Below are 27,476 nucleotides of genomic sequence, written 5' to 3'. Positions count from 1 at the left end.
ACCTAGATGGTTATTCGGTAATTTTACTTTCGCCAGAGCTATAAATCATACTGTGAGCCAGTCAGGGTTTCCAGGTCTTTTTTGCCAGGTCCAGGTCTATAAGAGCAGAGTTCTAATACTCTGCACACAGCAACTTCCAAGTAGCTGCTCCTTGCTAAAATCCCCTTGCTTGGCAACATATCTTTCGTCCCCCCCCCCCTTCTTTAGATATCTTTTAAACAGCAGGCGTCTATAGTTCCGAAACGCACCAAATAAGCTTGAGCCGACTTTTTCTCCGCGTTTTTATTGCTTTCGCGTTTGTGATTAGCCATCCACATTTAAATACATGGTCAGCGTATTCCAAGCGTATGCATGAGCAATAAAAAACACGTTGCGAACGCTTCAAATGGCCGCCAACTAAAAGAGATTTATTTATCATTTATTATTATTACGTATTACAAAGATATTGCTCCCTTTACAATAGGAACTGCAAGTAAGTTTTACAAGTAATGCTACACAGTAAAACTGGTTAAACAGACATTACTAGAAGAAAAAGCAGAAAGAAGAAAGAAAGGAACATCCATTTTCAAAAAAAAAAAAAAAAAAAAATGAAACAAAATTGTATATAGATTTAAGACATTACACAGTAAAGAATAAATACATCGTTTCATTATAAGCTTATAATACATGAATACACGAATAAAGTACAAACCATAGTTATTCCTTCACGTTTTGGTACTTGTTTTGTGAATTGTAAATTTGCAAGGTCCTAACCACATTACAAATCATTAACTCATCATTAATTACAAAAAGTACTATATAACTTGTTGATGTATTCTTTATAGTATAGTTATATAACATTCCACGTTCATCGCAAAGTCGAATTCACAACAATTTCTCACTAATAGATTGCTTCTCCTAGTTATCCTTATTATTGCGAGTTTTGACGTAAAAGAGTATTCGACTTACAATAGATATCACACCTACTTCAGAATAAATATTCGTATTGCTTTAATATCCGGTATTCAACGTATGGTGTAATTGCAAATGGATGATATAATATTGATTTTACAGAGAAAAATTGGATTTGTAATGATTCCATGTATCGTGCTAAGTTCAGTAATCAGATCGAGATAATTCGAAATTCTGTTTGCTTGTCTAGGGAGTTATGATATATTTATTCTTAATTATTTAATATAGCTTAAAAAATCACGACGAAAGCCTGTTATCTTTTATCTTATCTTTGTTCTCATTGTTTCTTCTGGCACAATTTAGTTTTACGTCATGAAATGTTTAACCTCAAAACTAGGAGTAGTAGCTACAGGCGCGTTGCCTTATTCTATATCCCTTTTTGTATGAAGCTATTGTGACTGTGGAAACATTGATAGTAAACATGTTACCCCACGGGAAACCTGTGAGGATGTGCACTTTAATTTTCTACTATGATATAATCTATAAGGTTAGTGCTTATTGTTTCTTATTAATCTTTGTCACAGGTTGAAGCAGTTAATCTGTTACTAAATAGAAGCATGTTATGATAGAGTGACTAGGGAATAGTTCATAGCAAATGATTCATGTAATTTAGAACTTCTGGAATTTAAGTAAGCCAAACTGAAATAGCTCTACAAAATATTTTCTCATTAAATACAACAAAAAGAGGATGTTTTGGTTTAGCGTTGTATGAGACTACAAATCCACATGTTGGTTTGATATTTCAAAACTTGCGCACATACACATTTATTATACATGATACATTCTTCAACTCATTTTTCATCAAAAGTGGACTTCTGCAGTGTTTACGTCAATCTTCTCAATGTTCCAAACACTTTAAGCCCGGTACATTTAAATATCCCGCAATCTGCTTGCTGGTGATGTGTTTATGGTTTTAGAATTATTTTTATAATTATGCATATAAACTCTTTATTACTTAGTAAATTTCCCGGTAGCGGAAAATATCGTCTTTCATTGATTTTTTTTAAGAAAATCTTGATTATAAATACACACACACTGTACTTACTTACCTAACAGGTTTCTTCGCAGAAAAAATTTCCCTTCATTGATATATAGCAAATCTTGATTATAAATACACACTGTACTTACTTACCTAACAGGTTTCTTCGCAGAAAAAATTTCCCTTCATTGATATATAGCAAATCTTGATTATAAATACACACTGCAGTTACTTTTCTAACAGGTTTCTTAGCAGAAGAAATCGCCATTCATTGATATTTAAACAAACTTGATTATAAATACACATTGCAGTTACTTTTCTAACAGGCTTCTTAGCGGAAGTAATTACCATGCATTGATATAAGCAAATCTTCATTAAAAATACACACTGCAGTTACTTACCTAACAGGTTTCTTAGCGGAAGAAATCGCCATTCTTGATTATAAATGCACACTGCACGTACTTCCCGTAACAGGTTTGTTAAGTCTAAACGCGAAACTTAATGGGAAATAATTTGGAAACAAAAGATCTGCAATTAACCGAATTTGAAATGTTGATAAACCCTAACAAGTTTAATATGTGTGTTAAATATTGTGGTGTGCAAGCGTTTGGTTCTTGGCTATCAACTTTAGAGTTTGGACTCGAGTAAGTCTAAACCCCAACTTCGGTGCAAACAACTCAAGGACTAATAATTTGCACGATATGATATTTCGTATGTGTAGTAAGCTCATGATTTTCTATGATCATCAGTGAAATTTTTCAATTTCAGTGAGTTCAAAATCAAATTCAATGGCTAATATCTCGCAAATTAAAGATCTATTCACCATAATACTTCACACTATGCTCGAATGTGTATAAAGCTCGTCAACCTATACCATCATACCACGTTTCGTCAAGATCGGATAAGTTTTACCGATGATGATTTAGTGTATACTTTCTAAGTTCTTCATTTCGCTTGTCCAAACCGAAAGTTGGTGGTCAATAACTCGAGAATGAAAAGTTTGTATAACATAGTATTTTGTGTACTTATCTCATGCCGTAAGCGTCGGTGGACCACCGATGAGCAACTAGCGACATCTCGCCAAAAATTGGCGGCTCCGCAGCGAGGATCAGTGGTGGCCCCACTTCCGTTTTGAAAATTATACCAAAAGCGGCAAAGACGCGACGAAACGCCATTGAGCCACCAAATTACTCCCCCAAATATTTGAATCGACTATATGCGTGATTTGTTTACTTTAAGATTAGTCTAAAAAAACATTAAAAAATTACCCCGGGGTGGGCGCAAACCACCAACTTTATGATTACCAGACGCGTGCTCTTCCAACATCTCCACGGAGGCGATGAAGAAAACTTCGCATGCAGAGGGATAAATCGTTAAACTTTACTTTGGCCAATCAGAGTGCTTCTTTAACCGTGTATATTCGACCGTTAACCGTTTGGAATCAGATAAAATGCATTCGCCATGTAATTTTTTAACAAAATGGCGTGTGTCCATTTACTTTATTTCATAGTTCTCGCTATTCACTTTCTAATGATCGGCGACAGTTATCATCTAAATTGCTCTAGATTGCTCTAAACAGATAAACAGCTCTAGATATCTGTTTTGTCGCGACGAAACCCTGCCGCCACTGGCACACTAGCGGCAATCCTTTGACACGTAGCAATATTGACGATTGACATTTACCGGCAAGTGGGCCACTAGGTGTTGGCGACGTTTACAGCATGAGGTACTAAGCTGTACGAGATCTACTACTATAACAAATTTCGCCAAGATTTTATTAGTATCATTGATAGCACACCACATCTCAAACCTCAAATTTGATGATGTGTTCTGTTTTAATGTTTCTTTTCCGCTAATATTTCATTGTAATCTGAAGATTTACAATACAAGAGCATTTACTAGATGATGAGTAAAATGTCAGAAATAATACTTTCGCGATTGTTCTAACTGCTGTAATAACAGAGCTGCTGTAGATGTTTATTCCATCTCTTCCACCACAGCTGGAATAAGCGCTTCCAGGCTGCATGCGAATTAAGTTACTGATGTTTGGAGTGGGACAAAATCAGACCCAACAAGACATAGAGGTGTGAGTGTTTAAAAATTCAAACTGGGACAATGACGCTCTTCCCCTCACCTCAACATTCATACACACACACTCACTCATGATTATTTGACAACCGTAATAAATAAGAAATTGATTAAATCCATAAATTCAACAATAACTAATATAACCATATATTGCCTGAGATGCCCGCACCTAACTTTTTCGAACTTGTTTCGAACTTGTAGAAATTAACTTACATGGTATAAGTAGAAATTAATAAGAGTATACGTTAGCAAATTTATACATGACTTTCTTTAACGTCGTCATTCAAATTCACTTTCGACCACGAATTGAAGTGAATGAGGATACAATTATAAGTGACAACTATAGGCACAAGAAAAGTATTTTTCTCCCATAAATGGCCGGTATTTTGAAAAAAAAACAACGGAAATTCTAGCTTTTTAAAAACTTGTTTGATTTTCTTACTCTGTTCTCCTGTAGTGGATTCTACAATTACGGAACATTCAGTACAACACTCGGTACTTATGAGTCCTATGTTCAGCCTAGAGCTAGCTATCTTTATTGATTTTCCAACTGGCATTTCATTAATAGCTATCAAGTGTAAGTTATGCAATCTAACATATGACAAGGGAAATGTTGGTTGTCTAAACCATCTTATCAAGTTCCTGAAAGTTATACATCTTGTCATGTGTGTTGTACGGATTGCTCAAATTCAAACCGACAGACAAGGAAGAAGTATCAGATGCCAAGAAACAGACGCAAACTCATATTTATTTTGCTCCAGATTTTTAATTACATCTCGTTCTTCGTTTGAGTAATGCTTTATTGTGAGCTTCAGATTATTTACATTGACCAGCCACAGCATTATAATTAGTTACCTAATATTTGGTATGTCCATCTTCCACTCACAGGACAGTAACAATGCTTTTCGGCACGGAAGAAATGAGACATGGTAGTATGGATGGAGTCACGGCGCGAAACATTTGCACACACAACATATGTAACTCATATAAATTTCGCAAGAGCTTATGAGCTCGGATCTGACGTTCAATGACATCCCAAGGTAATCAATTGGGTTAAGATCGGGTGAGTTTGACGGCCATTGAAGAATTTGAAATTCAACACATGGTCCTCAAATCACTACAACACATCGTTGGCCTTGTGACAAGGAGCGTTGTTCTGCTGAAAGATGCCATTCCTATCTGGAAATATGACAGACCTGAATCAGTATACGTAGTCAGCAATGGCCTGCTAGTATGTAGGAACCGTCATAGTGCCCTCCATGCGCATTATCTGGCCTATGGATGACCATGTGAAAGTTTCCCAAATCATAATGAAGCCACCACTGGCCTATCATTATCCTACAATGCAGATATTTTCCTTGAAGACGACGGATTCCTACCCGATATAGATGTGCTGATCGGATCAAGCAATGATGTGCCATTATTCTGCGGTGCAATGACGTTGGGCCCGTGCCCATTCCTGTCATTATCGATGATGACGTGCTGTTAAGATTGGTACTTGTGTAGGACGTTGGCTCCGGAGGCCCATATCTAACAATGTACGGTGAACCGTGTGGTCAAGCACATTCATACGTTTCCATTGTTTAAGTTTGCTGTTAATTATGCCACAGTTTGTGCCGTAGTCTGTTGTACACACCTCAACAGTCTATGATGTACGGCATTTTTAATGAGGGGTGGTCGCCCCATGTATTGTAGTTTAGTGCTGATTTCAGCGTTCTTTTCCCACGTTTGGAAAACACTAACCTTGGCAGATCGCGAACATCCGACAAGTCTCATAATTTCCGAGATTCTGATTCCCAGCCGTCTGGCTATCACAAGCTTGCTCCATTCAAACTTATATACCACCAGTGTTTCCCATTTTACGCACAAACATCACACTGACTGATCGAGTGAGATCTCTAGCACTGTCTTGCAAATGGTTCTGCTACCGTTTAAGATCAGGAGCCATTATTGGCCCATCTCTCTACCTCTTACGCCAGTCCAACGACTTCGTTGAAAAAGTAGTGGGTGGTTATAATGTTTTGCCTGGGAGGCTATTGGAAAGTATATGTTACTCTAAAACTAATATTTCCATTTCAAGTAGGCCTACCTTTACAATAAGCTCAGTTTACAAAACTTAAAGCAGTAAACGGTCATTTTTGGTTTGAGTTTTGTTTAACGGTAGTAAAAAGTCTATTAATTACATAATTCATGCTATGTTTCGATATCGCATGAGTGGCGGATAGGAATTCACCGTCTTCCAGGAGAACAACTGCACTCTAGGATGACGACAGGCCAGTGGTGACTCCATTTTGATTTGGGAAACTTTTATATGATCATCCGTGGGGCAGATAATACGTGTGAAGCGCGCTGTGACGGCTCTCGGCTATTCGTAGGTCATTGCTGACCACGGATACTTATTCAAGTTTGTTAATATATTAGAAATAGGAAACTTGGGTATAGTGTTTTTAGCCTTCCCCCGCTCGAAATGCTTGTAAACATAGATAAACTTGTTCTGCTTAACCTTCTACATAAAATGTGTCCTTAGCTCCAAAACGCTACCAACTGGAGTTTAAATTTATGCGTAAATTTTAAATTATAATTTTATTTCATTGTGTCTAACTACTACATTTTCAGAACAGCTATTACTAACACTAGTAACCCTTGTGTATTACCATGAAAAGTGTTGCATAGGAGATACCGTATGGTCCCTTAGAGACCTCAATTAAAAATGCGTAATTATTGGCGTTTCGTACAGAAATTTTATGCAGATACATTTTAAAACAACACTTTATTGCATTGCACTCTAACTGGGACTGTCATCTTCGACATCACTGACATAATCGTCATCCAAAATAGGAAAGAAATACTTGATGACCTTGTCACCAGGTAACAGGCGTAACTACAACCCAGAATAGTCAGGTCATGTCATCTTCTAGAGATGATTGGTTGAAGTAATGGGTTTTTAGCCCTTTGAAACTAGAGACTTTGTTATTCACAATCTGTGGAAAAATATAAACTGGTTTCAAGATATCTATTGCTTCAAGTTGTAACCTGAGGAAGAAAAGGACAAGGTCACAAATAATGTAGTGTGATTCAACAAAACTTTTGTTTCTTAGTACATAACCAAATTTGTTATGTTAATAATGAAGTAATTTTCGGGAACAATATATTAATAATTTCTGCCAGCTATTGAGCATTATGCAAACTAGTAATTTTGCTCGTTTGGTAAGAAAAGAAAGAAAAATTGCTTACTTACATGCGTATTACCTTGAGGTCCTTTTACGACTTCAGTGGTAAACCATCACTTCTTTTACATAACAGCAAGACAATAACAAATAATATTTGTGTTCTATATATAAAACATACACAGGGAAAAAATTCAAGAACAGACTTTTAGATACTCATGTTCATTTAAGAAATATAATGCATTAAATATCTCTGGGGCCCCAAAAGGACACCTCAGTAGTACACAAGGGTTAAATTTTTACTAAAACATTTTTATCGTTACATATTACTCAACTAGCTCTTCAAACAATTTGTTCGAATTAGACAAACCATTGCTTTATTCTTCATTACTAAACTTCTCACTTTTATATACATTCCTTTCAACACGGGGAAATACAATTGTGCAGGTTGGTTAAAATCGATGTAGAAGTGCCCGCTATTACTTTTGTGCTTCGAAACGGCGTGCAGGGATTGTGTAAGTTTCGTTCAACGATTTGCAGTTGTTTTTGTTTGTGATAGGTCATTTTTTGGCGCTTACAAGAAGAAAGAAAAGTAGTGTTCTCAACGAAGCCATGACTGTCGCCGTGTTGAAAGGGATAAATATATATTTTATTAAAGTTGAAATGCTCAAGAAAGCTCAAAATTTCTCAGGCTAAAAGGTCACGAGAAAAACTCGTTAAAAAAGGTCAGCCTTATTTCTTCAGCCCTTGCATCTGTACTAAAAAATACGATTTCTTTCCCCATGTGTGAACCATATTGAATTCAAACAATTGAATACATGTTTGTATTTTGCATGTCACAAAGCTCCTATAATATACTCGAGTAGCTCTACATTTTTTTATTTTCAGAGGTTTAAGTGCATGATGATACGAAAGATATAATCACCTGCAAAATGCAGAATTAAGTTGAGAAAATGTGATTTTAGCCACTATCAGTTTGCAAAGTTTGGCCTTCTCTGCCCCAAATAATCTTACAGAAATCAATGCTGACGTAGGGAACAATTTTTGGTTAGCGGTAAGCCGACGACTCTGTTTTAAGAAATTTGCTTAATCAAAACCTTTTTAGATGATTTGTACAAGTGATATGTCAACTGATAAAGTTCTATTGTTTTATAGAAATGAACACAGAAGTGGCAGAAAACAAAAACACCACCAGATTATCATTATACAAATATTAACATAGCAGAGTTTATTCTTTTATATATATATATAAATAAATGAAGTTAGGTGAACGAACTTTAACTTTTGATGATCTGCTTTGTTTTACGTTAAACAATACCACTTCATTATGTTAAAAGAATAGAAAACTTAAGAATACCTGTGTATCTTCCAAGCGATGACCTTATCCGAGGACTTGCTCTTGAAAAAAATATTTGCTATATAATCGGTTACAGAAGTTCTCTTCCTATGGTTTTCATATACAGTGGTAAATCTTCCTATGGTAAAAATTGAGGAGGGCAGCCAGAACCCAGACTACGATAGGCATATCATGAGTTTACACAATTTTTCATGGGTCCTGTCAGGGGTGGATCCAGGACGGACATCTGGGGGGGGTGATGGGTTGTAATACTGCTACTTAGAGCTACTTTTAAGAGCTCCAAACTCTGGGATGGGTTATATATATATATATATAAGACAGTTGCCTCTTCTGGTGGGGCGATCGCCCCGATCGCCCCCTTCCCCCCACGGATCCGCCCCTGGGTCCTGTAGAAGTTCCCAACTTAACTCTCTCCAGTTGGATATCATAACTAGATTGGATGTTGACATTGTGGACTTCAAGAATTGTTTTACATATTACGTAACAGAAAAGTTGCAGCTGAAACTCTATCTAATATTTCAAAAGTTCTCTAACGAAGAATAAAAATCAACGCTTACTGTAAAATTTCAAAAAAAAAAAAAAAAAAAAATATATATATATATATATATATATATATATATATATATATATATATATATATATATATATATATATATATATATAAATAATAGCTTAAATTATTTTTTGTCGCTCAAAAATTTTGCTCCCCGACCCCGTGCAAAATCAGCCACAGTTCATAAAAGTGAATGGTTACCACGCTTGTTCCCAATTTCGTTCCCGATGATAGAGTAATCAACAATTCCCTACGCTGCTATTATATCGTTTAAAGCAAAACTTAATTAAGATATCATTTGTTAAAATTATGTCATTTGCTTTCTGATCATCTATTGTCAGCATTCTTGACAATTATTATAAAAGTTGTTTCTTCTACCACAGAACGCTGATCAGATTATAACTAACTGATTTCCAAACTATACTTACCCTGTGAAAAACCGTGCCGTCACCACCAATTGTTCTATCGGACCACCAGTATTATGGACTATAGCCCGACTTCGCAATTTCCTCTACAATATTCTATATTGGATAACAGGCATAGGAATCTCATCCCATTTCTCCATAAGTCGGAGAGAGTACAGGGAAGCGATGTTGTAGAGGTATTTTAACAGTCCAAATGCGCATAAATACATTGCACTAGTTTCAAGGCTCTTCAAAAGCGTCATGAAAAGGAATAACACGGATTTCTATTTCCTGTTGCGTGCCATGATCTTGTAGTGTGACTGGGCGTCTTGTCTTGTCGATATATTGGGGCCATGGTGGTCTCCTGGAAGTAGGCGCGTTCTACTTCATGTTTTAGTAATTGCGGAGCTGGCCGGCTCAAGCCCGGCCCGTGCAGGTGTCAACTTTTAGGCGAGTGAACATCTTTACATCAGGACGGACGGACGGACAGATAGATATCCGTTTTCGGCATGTAGGAGCCATGCAACGTGTAAATCTACTGAAACTCCCATTCGATTTCTTTTACCATCACCATATCTTTTTTTGCTATTGTCACTCGAAAGTAAAAATACTTATGCAGGTTTTTGCTCTGACTGTGACCAACAAAATCAAATGAAAGGCGATTTTTTTTAATGAATAGTTTACTTTTTACATATCTTCGTACATGCATTTCAGCGGGAAACAAGGCTTTGTTGAACTGCTGAACAAGTCTGTACCATTGATGAAAGTAAATACTTTACATGTCTCTTTTATGAATAGTACAGTCTTGTCTAGCAGTTCAGTGTTTTATTTCTGTTCTTATTTGCAAGACGTGCAGCAATGTTGTGTTGTCAGTAAGGCCTTTCCTGTCGCAATATTAGTAAAAGAAAGCTTTGATGTTTTGTGCTCTTATACAACACCAAGGTTATTAAGGTCAGAACCTTATATTCCCAGTTTCAAAGCATAAGAGCCATGTCCCACACCCCTACCAAAAGAGCTACCCAATCCTTGTTAGGACGATGGTTGGGGGATGTTGCCATGTCCGATGTTGTTAGGTAGAAGAAGAAACAAGAAAGAAAAAAGAAAGGAAAACAAGTGAGAATTAAGATATAATATTATTTTTGGTGAAAAATTAAAGAAATCTTGAGAAAAGGGGACGTTTGGCAACTTCTTTTCCTCTTTCTAACCGATGATCGTCTATTGTTTTCTTAGATTTATGGAGCCTTATGCAGAGTCGTTCTGTCGCGTGATTAGTGTCATGCTAAAGAATTCGACTAACATATGTTCCCTGCAGTAGTCAGGACTTTAGTGTGACGCTAATCATAGTGAAAATGCCTCTCCATAAGGCCCAGGGCCTCTTGACATGGGACAGGGCCATGCGGCTGTTCTGTGCAAATTTCAAGAAACCGTTTCTTGTTCTGAAACTGTCTATACTAACGTCGGTTTCGAACCATAACAAACTCATGACGGGGACATATAGCGTCGATGCTGACGTCCCCATAAAAACTTTACTAATCAATCAAAATTGAACTTCGAATGCAGCACAGTTGGCAGGTGCGAAGACAATCTTTCACCGTGCGCAGATAACCCAATCACAGTAAAGGCCTTCCTCACCACACTATAGTACATTGTTGCTTTGCAATCGGAGTGGTACTTATTCAAATCAGATGCCTGGTCTTCCTGTCAAAAGTTTTCTTCAGTTTCACCAGTTAAATGTCAAAATACCTCCAAATGTAGACCCAGGCCCATTTTTTCCATTGTTGTTGTTAGTTTTGGATAGTTAACTACTAGCGTCAATTATCTCCTTCTCTGGGTTAAAATACGAAAAATTAGTAATATGTTTCATTAGTCAGTCACTTTTTACTATTATGGAAGCGCTCTCGAATCCATAGAAACAAAGAAAATATAACAAATAATCAGAAAATAATAAGTAATCTATAAAAAATAAAACATAAATATTACTATTGTAAACTGAATTTGCATTTAAATGGTATCGGAAGCGTCACTGTTCATCTCAGCGACCCCAAGAACTATGGACCGGACACTAATATCGGTCATTTTCGATCATTTTTATATATCTACCCAGTCCCTAAGATGCACCGTCAAAATGGATTGATAAAAACTGTCCGAGGCCCGAACGTCATATACGTTGAAAATTTGATCGAGATCGGTCGGGTGGTTCAAGAGTTATAAAGTCACAAACATACTCACTTTCTTTTTTATAGAGTATACTAGCTGGGGGTTCCTCCTCCAGACACCCGAGTTTGCTCGCCTGCGGCCTCGCATTTCTTATCTCTTGGCCTTTGAATCAACAGTGAATTTCGTGAACTTGCTCTTCATATTTCCTGAATCTGCCCATCCCGTGCCTTCGCTCCCACACACTGCCTTTGCTCGGCCTACGGCCTCGCACCTCTTGAACCCATAATTCTATCGTTTCTTTTCCTATTTCAAGTGTCTAAAATATAAAACTTTGTATCCCAAGAAAACTCCCATTTAAATAGCATGGGAATTTCTTCATCCTCCTTTAGACCCCTAAAAAATTAAAAATATTCACTTTGGCAATTTTCCTGTCAGTTAGTCCTGGAAGGCTACAATCATGCTAAATTTCATGATTCTAATCCTTTCGGAAGTGCCTAAACATTTTGGAGTGTAGAAGACGTAGGGACGTACGCAGGAATTTATTTCGGGAGGGGTCAAAAGCGTTTGGGGGGTCCAGATACAATTTGAGGCTAAATTATATCAAAATTTCAAAAATTGCCGCTAAAAGTAGACTACATTTACAAAAAGTCGGGATTTCGGGAGGGGGTCCGGACCCCCAGGACCCACCTCCTGCGTACGCCCCTAAAGACGTCCCATATAAATAACATGGGAAAGATTTTTCAGTTACCCATAAAACTACTCTACGATTTGAAATTTTTATTTCTGATTATTCACTTAGGTAACGCTAATGAAAGCGTACACGCATACCGAATTTCAAGTTTTTATTCCAATTCCAAGTAAATAAAACATGAGATTATAGATCAAAAAAAGCCCATTTAAATAGCATGGGGGAATTCTTCTTCCCCTCTTTAGGCCCCCTAAAATTAAAAATATTCACTTTTGGCAATTTTCTTGTGGGTTAGTTCCGGAAAGCTACAATCATGCCAAATTTAATCATTGTAGCCCTACAGGAAGTGCTCAATAATTTATTTATTTATTTATTTATTTATTTATTTATTTATTTATTTATTTATTTATGCCTTCAACAGAGTAAATAACTCCAATTAAAGAAGGCTTACAAATACTGCTTACATAAATTATATATATATCAATAAGCAATACAGATTGAAATTTTATGTCAGCTCATGTAGTTTTATATATAGTTAAGATATTGATTCTTATTTATATAGATTGCATTGAAAGTTGCATAGATTCAGCATGAAATAAATAGATTTTTAGGATCTAAGGCGCAAATGATATAGTGCCAAAATTGAAAAATTCCATTTCGTACTATTTATCTTAATATACCAGTGAAAGTCTCAGAAGGGATGTAACAAGAAATGACTTGAGAACCTTGCCGTAGAAGGTTATAACCCTCAACCTCACGAAGATAATACGACTGGAAGTGAGGAAGTTTTAAAACCTCGTTTCTCCCTCCACGACCTGTTTGCCTTTTGCCAGGGCGCGCCGCCAGCTGCTTTTCTTTCGCATACCTTTGACTCCCCTTGCATCAGCACATTTTCTTCTGGAAGTCTCCCAGGCGCCGCGAAAACGTCACATGAAAGCTTCCCATCAACAGGCTGACATTTGACAGAATCCGCTTCTTTTCTTCTGGCCCCGCCTTACAACAACTGATATTGAAACTTCCTTCTGAACCAATCTGCATAAAATAGAACGCCTTCTTATTAAACAAAGACCATTTTCTTTGTTCTGGCATCAACAAAAATCACACTCTTGGATGCAGTTCATATATTTTACGGTACTTCATTTATTTTCCTCCAAAAGTTCTTGAGAGTCAACAGATCACACACATATTCAGCAGTATTTGTATGCAAAACAAATTTCCCGTTTTCTTGTCTGCCAAATTTTCCTTCGTATCCAATATACATACGACTATCAAGTGCCGTGTAAAAGAAATGATATCATTCCTACATGTGGGCAGGTGTTACATTGTTTATTAGCTACTGTTATGTGTTAAAGGTATTTAGAAATATTTCTCTTTAGTAATATGGTAGACTCGCAAATAGACGACTGTTTAACACAAGTAAGCTACAAAAATGAACACTAATCTCGTTCCTTACTTACATGCCATTGTATGTGAGATAGGTGAGAACATGTAGACAACTAGGAGGCAAGAATTAGAAGTAAAAATATTGAAAATATAGTTGTAAGGTGCTTGAGTTGAACGGTTCTTGGAGCACCGAGGCTGCATGCAACTTGGACCCAGGGCAAGCTCTGCCATCTCTGTAACACGTGCATTTGCACAGGGCGTCAAATTTCGAGGGGCGGCAAAATCTGTCATAACTATATTATTTAAAACTAGCATATATTACCCGCTTTGCTGGGTACAAATGAAAATTTAAATGCACAAATCCGTATCCCATGTGTGTAGTAGCCGTGAAATATGCTGTTTTGGTTTTAAATGGCATCGATTTAACCAGTATCGGAAAGATCATTGATCATTTCGGCGACCCCAAAAACCATGTATTCAGCACTAATATCGGTCATTTTCGATCATTTTTAAATATCTCTTCCTTCCCGTCTCCCAAGTTGCGGGATTGAATTTGAATTTAAACGGGATCGAAAGCATCACTGTACACCTAAGCGACCCAGAAAACTATAAATTCGACACTGATAGTGGCCATTTTCGATCATTTTTATGTATCTCTTTCTCCCCTCCCCCAAGTGGCGGGGTTGATTTTGGATTTAAACCGGATCGGAAATGTCACTGTTCATCTGAATGATCCCGAAAACTATGGATTACACACTAATATTGGTTATTTTCGATCACTATTATATATAGATCCCCTCCCCCTCCTCCGTGCTGCGGCTCACGGCATCAGAATTGTCACTGTTAATCAGCTACTCCTAAAATTATGGATTTGACACAAATATTAGTCATTTTTGATCATTTTTAAATTTTTATCCCCCTCTCCTACGTTGTACTCTCCCCCTCCCCAACTATCAGGCTGAACTTGGATTAAAACAGCATCAGAAGTGTTACTGTTTCTCTCATCGACCCCGAAAACTATGAATTCAACACCAATATCGGTCATTTTTGATCATTTTGAATTTCTCCCTTTCCCTCCCCTACGGTGCATCGTCAAAGTGAATCAAAGTGAATAGCCTAAAGTAATCCCTGTCCCTGAACTCATGTATGTTAAAAATTTGATTTAGATCGGTCGGGTGGTTCAAGAGTGATGAAGTCACAAAGGCAGTCATTTGAATTTTAATTTTTTTACATATATCTCCCCCCTACCCCAGATTGGCTCATCAAAGTGAAACGATAAAAAAACGCACAAGGCCCAACCCTCATATATGTTGAAAATTTGATCGACATTGTTTTTGTGATTCAAAAATTATTAGGATTTATTAGATTTTATATATACGTCCCCCTCCCTTCCCCAACCCTAGGATCTACCGTTAAAATGAAATTACAAAAGTGTTTCAAAATCCAATCCTCGTGTATCTTGAAAATGTGATTCAAATCGGTCGGATAGTTCAAGAGTTATTAAGTTACAAAAATAGTAACTTTCAGTCTTATATAAATTGATTTTTATATATCTCCCCCTCCTTCTCCTCCCCTAAGTTGCTTCGTCAAACTTAAATAACAAAAACAATCCCAGGCCTAAACCTCATCTATGTTGAAAATTTGATCAAGATCGGTCGAGTGGTTCAGCAGTTATTAAGTTTTATTTAGTTTTAATACCCCGGTCAGGTGATTCAAGAGTGATGAAGTCACAAAGGCAGTCATTTCTTTTTACATATATCTCCCCCTCCCTTATGTTGGCTGATCAAAGTGAAACGATTAAAAACACACAAGGTCTGACCCTCATGCAAGTTGAAAATTTGATCGAGATTGGTAGGGTGATTCAAAAGTTATTAGGTTTTATTAGTTTTTATTTGTACGTCCCCCTCCCCTCCCTCTCCCCTAGGATCTACCGTTAAAGTGAAATTACAAAAATGTTTCCAGATCCGAACCTCATGTATTTTGAAAATTTGATTGAGATCAGTCGGACAGTTCAAGAGTTATTAAGTTACAAAAATAGGTAACTTTCAGTCTTATATGAATTGACTTTTATATATCTCTCCCTCCTTCTCCTCCACTAAGATGCTCCGTCAAATTTAAATCATAAAAATTATCCCAGGCTCTAACTTCATCTATGTTGAAAATTTGATTAAGATCGGTCGAGTGATTCAGCAGTTATTAAGTTTTATTTAGTTTTAATACCCCCTGCCCCTTCCCCAACCCTCAGTTCTACCATCAAAGTGAATAGCTTAAAACCAACCCAGCCTCGAACCTCATCCATGTTACAAATTTGATCGAGATCTGTCGGGCGGTTCAGGAGATTTAGAGTCACAAACATAGTGATTTTCAATTTTATATATATAGATAAATATTTCTTGCTAGAAACAGACTTCATGATGATACTAAGCTGACCTATTTTACTACATTCATAAATCATGTTTAGGTCAAATTAGTTTAAGATCACATGGACAGTGCTAAAGCAAATGGTCAAACGTATTCCAGTATTAATTGTTTTATTGATGTCAAATACAAGGACTCAAAATCTCGAACAGTAGCGAACACCTGTTCAGTGGAGTTAGTTATCACAGTTTTGATATGAAAACTAGCCTTGTCTTGTCTTTGTCACTAACAAGTTCCATATCATTGAAGTGGAAACAAGTTTTATTTTTAATTTAACAGATGTAGAAGGAAAATCAAGAAATAAAGATAAAACAATTAGTTGCACTGGAATCGCAAATTGATATTGCACTGGAATTGAAGCTTGACATTGACATGAAAAGGATTACCATCTTTCGTCTGCAGGTGTGTTTGCTTTATCTTTCGCTAACATAATAGATTGTTATTTAAAGAAAAAACAGACACAACGAGATTGTATTTATAACGTTTAGACCTTTCTGAGTGCGAGTGCACTTCCCTCCCTTTCGGTGTTCATGCTCTAACAGCACAATTACATAGCAGGCATATGCCTATCCTGTTCCCCAAGTTCGTGGATATGTGCCCAGCATGTGCCTTATGTAATTATGAGAGAGAAATCACATGGATGGCAAGTGATAGTCACAGTCTATGTCCGCCCCTAGGCACATGCCTGACATGTACCTGGGGAACTTACCTAATATTTTCTTTCCCACACCATAAGCGAAAATTACTCAACCAAAATATGTTAAATCGCCTTTATGCGTAATTTGTTTACATTAAAGGTGAGTCTAAAAACTAAGTCTACTTTAAAAAAGTAAAAAATAAAAGTGGGTGGGCCGGGGGTGGGAGCAAACCACCAACCCTTTGATTACTAGACGCGTGCTTTTGTACTAGGCCACGAATACGATGAAGAAAATGTCGCTTGTAGAGAGAGAAATTTTTGAGGCCTTTTTAATTTGGCTAATCAGAGTAGTCTTGTAACATTGTATTCTATATTCGACAATAACCGTTTGGGATTAGATAAAATCCGCTCGCCATGTAATTTTAGAACAAAATGACGCGTGTCCCTTTACTTTATTTCATGATTCTTCCATGTTCACTTTCAAATGATCGGCGATAGTTGGCATCTAAAAAATATAATTTAAAAAAATACAATACTTTATCCCTAACTACGTAAATAATTAACTGTTCACATGTGTATGAAAGATTCATCTTAATTTTTATTGATCAGTTATGTCATCTCTTTCTTCTAAATTCATCTCCCAAATTTGATGCATTTGTTGCTTCTTTTTTCTAAGCGATTGCGTACTAGCAGACACTAAGCGATTACCTACTAGCAGGACAGAAATTGTAGCAGAAAGCGCGAGAGACCGTTGCATGTTTCTGCGCATGAGCAAATGCAAACAGCTGACTGTCATTCGTGCGTCGCTGCGGATATCAATTATGTGTCATAAGTACATCCTTGCATAAGTATCTGAAAACGTATGCACCTGAAGGAAGTACCTCGAACATGAAAGATATATGACCCAAGTGATGACATAAAAACAAATGACTATCACAGTGCGAAACTGAGCCAGGTACATAAATGCTATATTTGTGGTACACTCATGTCCAAAATTATTGTTGCATGTCTATAAATATGTTGTTGTGGGAATATAATTTGATAGCAAATTCGACCGGTATTTCTTATAATGTTAATATGTGTATAATCGGCAAAGACATGTATGTGGCAAATTTCATGTCAAAAGAGCAGTAAATGAGAACAATAAAACGAATATGAAACTTTCTTGTCCATTTAGCAACATTTTGTTTTACTCACTCTAATTTTCGTATTTATAATTCTTTTCCTATGAAATTTACCACAAAAATATATTTCTCGATTATACATATAGTATCAGTATTAAAAGTACCCTGCAAAATCATTATGAAATTATATTCTTATAGGGAGACAATTATAGATATGGGACAATCATTTGGGATATGAGTGTACATAGTCGCAAATATCAATTAGCTGTAATAAGCACCTAAAACTTTATGTAGCTGAAGAACATACTTAGCACATGAATATCATATGTACCAAGTGTCGGGTACCTAAAAAGTAGCTGGGACACCTACCCACCCAACACAAGTACATACTGATCATGTGTAAAGAATGTTCCTCGAGGTACATTAGAATGTACATGATAGGTACGTGAATAGAGCAATCATGTGAAATACACATGTAAGGAATAAGGTTACTTCCGCCCAAAAGTACGTGCATGACACATACCGAGGAATGTATCTATTATGTGTATATCACGTACCGTGTATGTACTTGACACATTTACTTGGCATTGGCATGTGCCAGGAATGTACTAGGCATGTCAGTAATGTTCCTTAGGGCAGTGCTATGCAACTGGGGGTGCGAGTACTTAAATACTAAAACCTTAACGCTTCACTTTTACGTTCGAATTTAGAAGCTTGTACTTTTAAAAAAAAGCCAAGCAACTAACTCTGAAAATATATGCCCTCCTCCGGCATCTGTGTGGCAATTTAACTGTCTATTAAAATACTACAGTAACATTTACGAGCAGAGCAGAGCAGAGATTTCTGGGCGGTTTTTGTGGTTGATTTAAGTACCGGGCTTGGGCCCTTGCCTTCCATTTGTGTTGTTGACTGTCGTTTTTTTTTTTAACTGACTTTCATTCCCATCTGTCGATGGGCGGGCCGTAGAAGGTTACGCCTTCTCTTTGGCCAGTGGTTTAGATTAATAATTGTTAAGTACTGTAGAGATGGACGTCAGGTTTCAATAAGATGGTGGAGAACCTAAGGTAAAAATGTCAGATTTTGTGTGCCTGTGAAAGGAGTGGTAAGCTTAGGCTAAAAGTCGTGGCCTATGTGCTCGGATCTTTATCGATAGAGATGGGGATGGGTTTGGTATATATTGCGATCCGGGTTGTAGTCAGGTGAATTTGTAGCTCTTTCGTAAATGGCGAGGAGATGGTCCAGAGGAGGATATTCAGAACGTGGAAGAGCAGGAGTCTGATCCAAGAGTTCCATGATTATAAGATGAGATGTAGCTATATGATGTGTGATATATCGGGTTCGGAGAGTATATAGATGGTCCAAAATAGGGGGCATGGTGGTATTTTGATAGAGATGAGCGTTTGGGGTGTGGTATGAGAGAGAGTAGGCGATGCGTAAAGCCTTGCGCTCGAGAAGTTGAAGGCGGTCATAGAAATGTGGTGGAGCTGAAAGCCACGCCAGATTGCCGTATGTCATAGCTGGGCGGACAAATACTTTATAGGTGTATAGTAACACTTTGGCGCTTAGACCCCAAGTTGTGCCTTTCAAGTTTCGTAATAGGTTTAGGCGTTGGCGGATGTTTTTCTCGAGAGCAGCTAAGTGTGTGCGCCATGTTAGATGTTTATCAAAATATACCCCAAGATATTTAACGCTGTTTTGAAGTGGAATCGCTGAGCCGAGTACCGTAATATGAAGGCGTTCAGGATTTCGGGTGAGGCAGTATTTATGTTTCCTGCGAGCAAAGAGCGTCATTTGTGTTTTAAGTGGGTTCAGTTTTAGCTTCCAACGTAAGCACCATGAGATTAAAGTGTCTATTGCTGTTTGTAGATGAATATTGATGCGGTCTACAGAGGAGCCGAGAGCAAGATAGGCAGTATCATCGGCAAACTGTAAGGCATAGATTGGAGGTGACGGAGAGGGCATATCGGCGACATATAGGATATATAGCAGCGGAGAGAGAACGGATCCCTGTGGCACTCCCGCTCTCAAGAAAAATTCATGAGAGTGTCCCTGGTTTAATTGAATGAAGGCACGGCGTTGATATAGAAAATTTGCTATCAGACGGACATAATGCAGTGGGAGGAGACGTTTGAGTTTATATATTAATCCCTCATGCCAGACAGTATCGAAGGCGCGCTCGATATCGAAAGAGATAAGCACAGATGGAAGGTGCTTATTCAAGTGATTCTGAATGAGTGATGAGAGTTTGAGGAGCTGATCACTGGTTGCGAAAAATGGTCGGAATCCTGCTTGAGTAGGTGGAAGGATGTTGTGCTGTGCCAGAAAAGGATGGAGTCGTTTAACTAGAATCCTTTCCAGTGTTTTGCTAAATACTGAAGTCAGGCTTATCGGTCGATATGAGGTAACTGATGTCGGATCCTTGTGAGGTTTTGGAAAGACTACGAGTTTGGCAAGCTTCCACAGGTTAGGAAAATATCCTGTTGAAAGGATGACGGTGTAAAGAAGGGCGAGCAATGTATGAAATATTGGTGGTGCCTGTGAAAGTTGCTGATAATTGATAGGGTCTGGACCAGGCGCGGTATTGGGTCTGTTATGAAGAACGTTCTGAATATCCTCTGATGTAATTGGGGCTAGGAGGCCGGTGGCATCAGGAAGTGGATCGCCAAACTGTGCTCGTAGGGTTTGCTGAGTCGGGTTACCTTCTGTTTCGATATGCCGGTGGGAAGGATGCGCAAATATTGGATCGGAGTGAGGAGTAAAGACGGTTTCAAAGTATTGTGCAAAGGCCGTTGCCTTGTCCGTATCTGTAGTTGGAGCCGTATCATTTATGAGTAGAGGATATTGCTGGCCATGTTTCTGAAAAGTCAGGCGTTTAAATAGGTTCCAAAATTTTGTTGTATTGCGCTCAGTCTGGAGTTTGTTACATGAATTCCGCCAAGTAAGGCGTTTTTTGGCGATGACATAATGTTTTACCATTCTCTGAAACTGTTTATGAAGACTGAAAAAATATGGATCATGTGTTTTTCGGTACTCGGCAAGGTAAGCGTGGGAGCGATTCAGAAGTGAAAGTGCATATGGAGGTAAATTAGGCCGGAGTGGGTGGCAAGTATGTTTAGGGATGGCATGGTCAGTGCCATCACTAATTGCGTCCGTGAGAGTCCCTGCTAAATGATCTATGGATTCAAAACTGGTAAGAGTGAGATTAGTTTCGGCGAGTCTGGTCGAAATGTGAGTTTGATATTTGGTCCAGTTGGCCTTATGAAAATTGTATTTCGGGGTAGAAGATACTAGGGGTTGGGTGCGACCGGGTTGTTGTATCGTGAGTAGAATCGGCAGATGATCACTCCCAATGGTGCCCAGAACTTCGATAGTAGAGGAAGTCAAAAGATTATTTGAAAGTATAATTACATCGGGAGTGGTTCCACTTTCAGGGCGCGTGGGGTGTGGAATGTCAATGAATGATGCGTTGGTAGTGAGCAGAAAGTCTTGGAAGCGTTCTTTTTGAGCTTCAGTACGAGAATGGTAATTAAGGTCAGCCAGTAGAGCGTATGTTTTAAAATGGAGGTCCAGATAAGTGAGGAAACGATATGGCAATGGTTGAGTTGATCGAACATAAATAGTTGCGACTGTGATAGCACGATTTGGAAAATAAATGGTAGCAACTACGTGTTCCGGATATTGTTCAAAATGAGGTGGAAGAAGTGAACGTTTTGGGAGGGAACACTTGACGGCCAACGCAGCACCGCCTCGGGCTACATTCTGCGGCAAATCGGAACGAAGTAAATGATAATTTGGCATATAGCAGTGGTTGGATTGTTTCAGAAAGGTTTCGTTAAGAGCTATACAGTCGACATTGTGAGCCGCTGCCATCGTTTCCAAAAGCAATCTGTTGGTGTTAAGAGAGCGGACGTTGTTGAACATATGACGGATGACACTCTTTCGCTGAGGTGGATGATTCATACTGCTGTACCAGAATGGAAGTGAAAATAGGTATATAATCCTGAATAAGTAGCTGTCATATGTAAATGGAAAATATCAAAGGCCGCCTTCTGAATATGTTCCAGGATTCGCTGACGCTCGACTGTCGTTTGTTGAGCTCTAACCTATAATCTTAGCATTCAAACCTTTGATTTACGGTTATTTGTGATTTCACGTTTATAACAAAGACAAATATTTTTAAAAGAGTGTAGTTTAAATAAATTACTGAAATAAATATTTTTCACAAAGTTTATCCTTTTAAATTATTGTTCAAAGGCCTTTGCCTTTAGTAAGCCTTCTCCGGAATACATGCAAATGAATTGTGCTGCCATCTTTGGAGCTCTTTTAAAATACACATATATGTTTGTCGACAATGAGATCTCAGAAACTACAGGCTCTAGAAAGATGACGTTTTCACTGATCGATTGCAAATTTCATGTAGATTGTCCAGTTCTAATTTAATATTTAAAAAACATGGGCACTATTTCTTTAGTACATTTTTACGGGTACATTGGAAGTGTTGAACTTTCAAAAAAAAAAATAAAACATCACATCCTAATCATTACACATTCCAACACCACACTGTTGTATATAGCGGTTGTATATGTCTCCGGCATTTGTTTCATAGCCAAATAATAATGGAAAAGGAAGGATAACCATTTCCTGAAGGATGTCTATATTATCAGGCTGAATTTCTTTAAGGAGTTAGTTTATACTTAAACTTACGTCTTCTCGAAAATTTTATTTAACGTCTAGGTTTAACGTACAGGTTTTGAACTAATTCTCTGCTGTGTAACGTCACAATATAACCATCAATGCTAATTTTATGAGGACAATTCTGCCAGTGGGGTTTAGAATGTTACAACCTAGAGAACGCATCAAACGTCAGAAAATTGCAAAATGACACACACAATATATTACAATGTGGCTAAACTCAGAAAGTGGCTATAGAAGTGAAAAGCATATGGCTAAAAAGCCACTATTGGCTCTTTGGAAATTATGTGACTAACGACGTTCTCAAAATGGCCAGATCTCGTCACAAAGTGGCTAAATTGGCAACCCTAGTCGCAATACGAAGCAACTTACGCACAACCATGCCATGGTACATGGGGTATGTGCCATTCACATTCCTCACATTCCAGTGAAGCATGTAAAAGTACCTTTCAAGTGTCAGAAATTCCTCGAAAGGCACGTACCTAGCGACACGTGCTATGCATATGAAATGTAAATTTTTCAAGTACCAGGTACGTAAACGGTACATATGGAACTTAAATGGCACGTTCCTAGAATGTACCTGGTTGGGTGGGTAAATGGCACATGCCTAGCACATCTTGTGCTGTTAGGGTGATGAGGTATCATACTTAAAATCTTGGCTTTTAAGCTTTGTTGTTTTTGGAGAAAGGGGATGTCAAATGATGCCATTGTACGCCGAACTTGCTTGCATCTACAGATTAACGTGGGATCTGAAATGCATGATCTTCCACCGGGAATCAAACCTGGAACGCCCGCCCTGTACGCGAACCATATAGTCATGAGGAAGCCAGTTCTTCTTGTTCTTGTAGAGTCCTTTTTAATTAACGAGGTTATGTGTGACGTGGACATGCAGTTTAAGGTTGACTACAAACCACCGCAATTACGCACCGAGAAATTGAAGCCGCTCACATTAGTCAGTAGGCCAGCGGAGACGGCTCTTCTGAAAATCATTTAGTCACAAAACTTACAAATCACTTTGGCATTAAGTTTAACTGTTGTTACTTTAAGCGTTCTGTGTAGTTCAAATAAAAGCTTTCGGAGTCACTAGTATCATTGGCATAAGTAGAGGGACCCAGCAGGTGGAACTACCTGAAATTTGAGGGGCCACGGTGGCTTAGTGGTAGAGCACTTATCTCTGGTGCGTGTGACCCCTGGTTCGATTCCCGGCCAAGTAAGTTTGTGGTGGATAACATCGTGTTGTTGGGTTTTCTTGGAATACTTTCGTTTCCTTTCAGATTCTCATTCAACGAATTCTTCCATCATCATTCACTTGCTTCAATCATCCGTCTCGGTTAGCTTAAAGGACATGTCATGGAACGTTAAACTGAAAAAAGGATAGGATTAACTCTTAAAGTTCGATTTTTATTTAACTTCTATCATCATCATCAAAGGTATTATGCCATTATTGACAGGTCACTTGCAGCAACTGAGAAGCTTCCATGTTCCATGGTCTTCCGCTAACATCTTTGTCTGTACGTGTTATTTTTCTGTTTTGATACCGTCCATTAATTGTTGTCTCCTTCGCCCTTTCCCTCTCTTTCCTGCCACCATACCCTCTAGCACGTTCTTCATGATACAGTTCCATCTTATCTAATAACTCAACCAGTTTCTTTTCCTCTTCTTAATAATATATATTTTTTTCTTTTCTCCTCTACCATTTCTAACACCCTCCCACTCGTTTTCCACTCGGCTCAGCCAATTTTCTCCATTCTTCTCCACACCCATATTTCGAAAGCTCCTAGTTGTCTTTAATCATTTTTGCGTATGGTCCTAACAATCGGTCGATAACACCAAGCTAAGCAATTTGGCATCTTTTGGGGCTAAATTTCCATGCTAAATTTGAGAAAATCTAGAAAACGAATTTTTATGGCGCTACAAAAAACATTGTCGTTTGTTGCCAGTACTTAACTAATAATTAATACGTTTTCTTCTGCTGGAATAAATGGCTCATTTACACCTATATATTATACGTGTAAAAAAAGTACCTGTTAACTGACAGATTGCATCTATTGTTCTTTGTGGGCTTCTTCGTGGCTAAGCGGTTAGCGTACGCGCCTTTGGCGTGGGAGATCCGGCTTCGATTCCCGACGGGAGCTCACGTCGTTCGGATTCCACGTTAATCAGTAGGTCCCGTCTCACATAGTCTCGCTGCTGAAAGGGGCGTTGAACTCAAAATCAACACAACTCTATTGTTGTTAGTCTTTTCTTAACCTTGAACAACATTCTATGTGTAACAATAATAATAAAAAAAAAAGTTTTTCGGACTGGATGTACCAAAATTCGTGCAGGTAAAGATCTATTCTGTTCTAAGAAGGCCCCGTGCATTAAGTGTCGTCGTTGTTGATTGAGCAGCTCAATATGAAAATAGCATCTCTCCTTCTGCGTTCTCCATGTTACTTTGTTTTCTTTTAGTCTATCGTCTCAAGTTTAAGCATCGAGGCTAAGGAAATACATGAAATCTTTGAGTTTTATGTCCCACGTTATGCCGGCTAAGCTAAAGAAGGCGTGGATAATGAGAAATGGATGAAATGACTGAAGTGGAGGGAAACGGGAGAACCCCGAGAAGATCAACGCACACGGTGTTTGTCCACCACAAAATCCACTTGATGCGAGCTGAGATCGACCCCATGCACCCCGCATGCACTAGACATGAACGCTCTATCACTAAGTCACCGCGGCCCCCAAGGCTAAAGGAGGATGCATTGATGAGATGGATGATATTGGTAAAATAAGGAAAGTGGGAACAAACAGGTTATGCACAAGAAAAAACACACACGCAGTGTTTGTCTATCATAAAATCTATTTGGCATGAACCAGAAATCTCATTCATGTACCAGAACTGTGTGCTTTACCACTGATGCACCGCGCCCTCCACATTGAATTGTTGTAAGTATTTATTATACGTATATTGCTTAGTTGACTAGTTGTAATATAACATCTCCCTTTAGTATCAAAACTGAATGACACAAGATGTATTGTCAAAAGTGAGATCATGAACACTACTCCCCTTGATACAGATTACAGACAAATATCGCCACGAAGATCGATCCCGGGCCAGAAGCGGCTCTACGATACTTTATACCCTAGGCAATAAACATGTCTACGCTCCCATAATTTCCTTCAGTCCAAATTAATACCAAAGTGAAGCCCTGTCACTCCTGACATTTTCATCATTTCATCATATTGTTACCATTTGTTTAAGCATTAAATAAAATAAAACTTACGCCCAATTCCTTTCTCTATGGTATTAAGTAATCTATAAGCCAATTATTAAAAAAAAAAAAAAAAAAAAAAAAAAAACATTTTTATTGTTGTGACATTTGGAGTAAAAGTTTACTAATACAACCACAGGCCAACAGGAAATTAAAATTTTATTTTAATGTAAACCATGTCGATGTCTATTGAATATATAAAACAAAAGATGCTTGTAATTCTTCCTTTAAAAAATCCATAGAAGACATGACTAGTGACTACAACGTGTCCAAAATTTTAAAATTTGCCTGTTTAAAGAAATCCAAAGTTAACAGGTATACCATAAACAGTTTTATGTTTTGAACAATTTATAATTAGACTAAACTAGTAATACAAAGTTTATACTCACATATAATTTTTGATTCGAGTAGCTTTGTCTACATTCATTAAATATCACAGAAAAATTAGTTCTGCTTGCAACAGTGAAAAAACAACATAAAGTTCGTGATGTTGGGATAGTACATTTTAATATTTCCATAAGTCTCTCACTCACTGTTTGAGATAAACTAAACAACAGCATTTATAACCTTACTTTCATACTTGCAAACTCTTTCACTAGGACTGTCGGGCCTACTTTTTATTTCATTTATTTATTTCAACAGATATTAAGATATAGCACAACGAGTGCCATTTACATAGGGAAACATAAGGGACATGTATTAGCAATAGGAAATATAAAAATAATTAAAAAGACAAAGCAAAGATGAAATTTCTTAATTCATTTTTAATTATTTTGAATTTGTGTAATTATTCTGTCAAAAGCTGAATATTTTAAAATATGTCCACGTCAGTTGTTATCTAATTATATAAATTTGGTGCTCTGTGAAAGAAGGACCTTTGAGTAATCGACAGTGTAGGGTGGGAAAGGTGGAAGAGGTGGGTATTTGGTGTTACATGGGTAGGAATGTGAAGTGATAATTCTCAAAGCACGGTTTCAGACCTTAAGTTTCCAATGACTACCTTATGTAGAAACTTTAGGTCAGTGACATTTCTGCGAGCATCCGGAGTTTGGATATTTAGATAATACAGGTGATCTTTAGTCATTGTATGAATAGTCTCGGAACACGGAAACGTGCTATAGCCCGGTAGATGTTCCCCCGCTCCATGTAAGTGAGAAGTAATCGATCTTGGGTGATTCCACTTTTCATTAAGTTCCTCTTTCTAAATGTGTAGAGTGCTGGCAAACATACGTTTTGGCTAATATTGATAAACTTCACGTAAAAAAGTCTGCCATTCCACCCCTAAATGTTTCCGCCCTAGGCAGCCGCCTAGGTTGTCTATATGGACGAGCCGGCTCTGGCCCGGGCCCAAATAGCACAAGCGTTAACAACTTAGCCAAGAAGTTGTGCATTTATTAGTATTCTCTGAAGGCCTTCTACACTCTCATATGTGAGAATGAAAAACTCGAATTCTGTGATTCATATCATTCAAATATAATAATAATTTTATCCGTTCAACTTGTCTAATCTTTTTTTTTTTTTAACGTAGTTGATTTAAGCTATATACTTCATGACAAGTGTCTGCTAAATATCGATTGCGAAATAATTTCCCTTTTAGTCGAAATTTTTATAAAGATTATTTTTATCC

The 27,476-nt window shown here is 37.7% G+C and overlaps 1 protein-coding gene across 10 annotated transcripts in view; it reads left to right on the top strand.

The window, feature by feature from the left end:
• The window catches only part of PMCA (plasma membrane calcium-transporting ATPase 3), a 765,800-nt gene that overhangs the window by 574,946 nt on the left and 163,378 nt on the right, over positions 1–27,476 (top strand). The gene's annotated exons all lie outside the window — the stretch shown is intronic.

The sequence above is a fragment of the Thermobia domestica genome, chromosome 6 (genome assembly GCF_964235325.1).
Source record: "Thermobia domestica chromosome 6, izTheDome1.hap1.1, whole genome shotgun sequence".
In the NCBI taxonomy this organism is placed as follows: domain Eukaryota; kingdom Metazoa; phylum Arthropoda; class Insecta; order Zygentoma; family Lepismatidae; genus Thermobia; species Thermobia domestica.
This window is presented reverse-complemented; position numbering and strand designations above follow the sequence as displayed.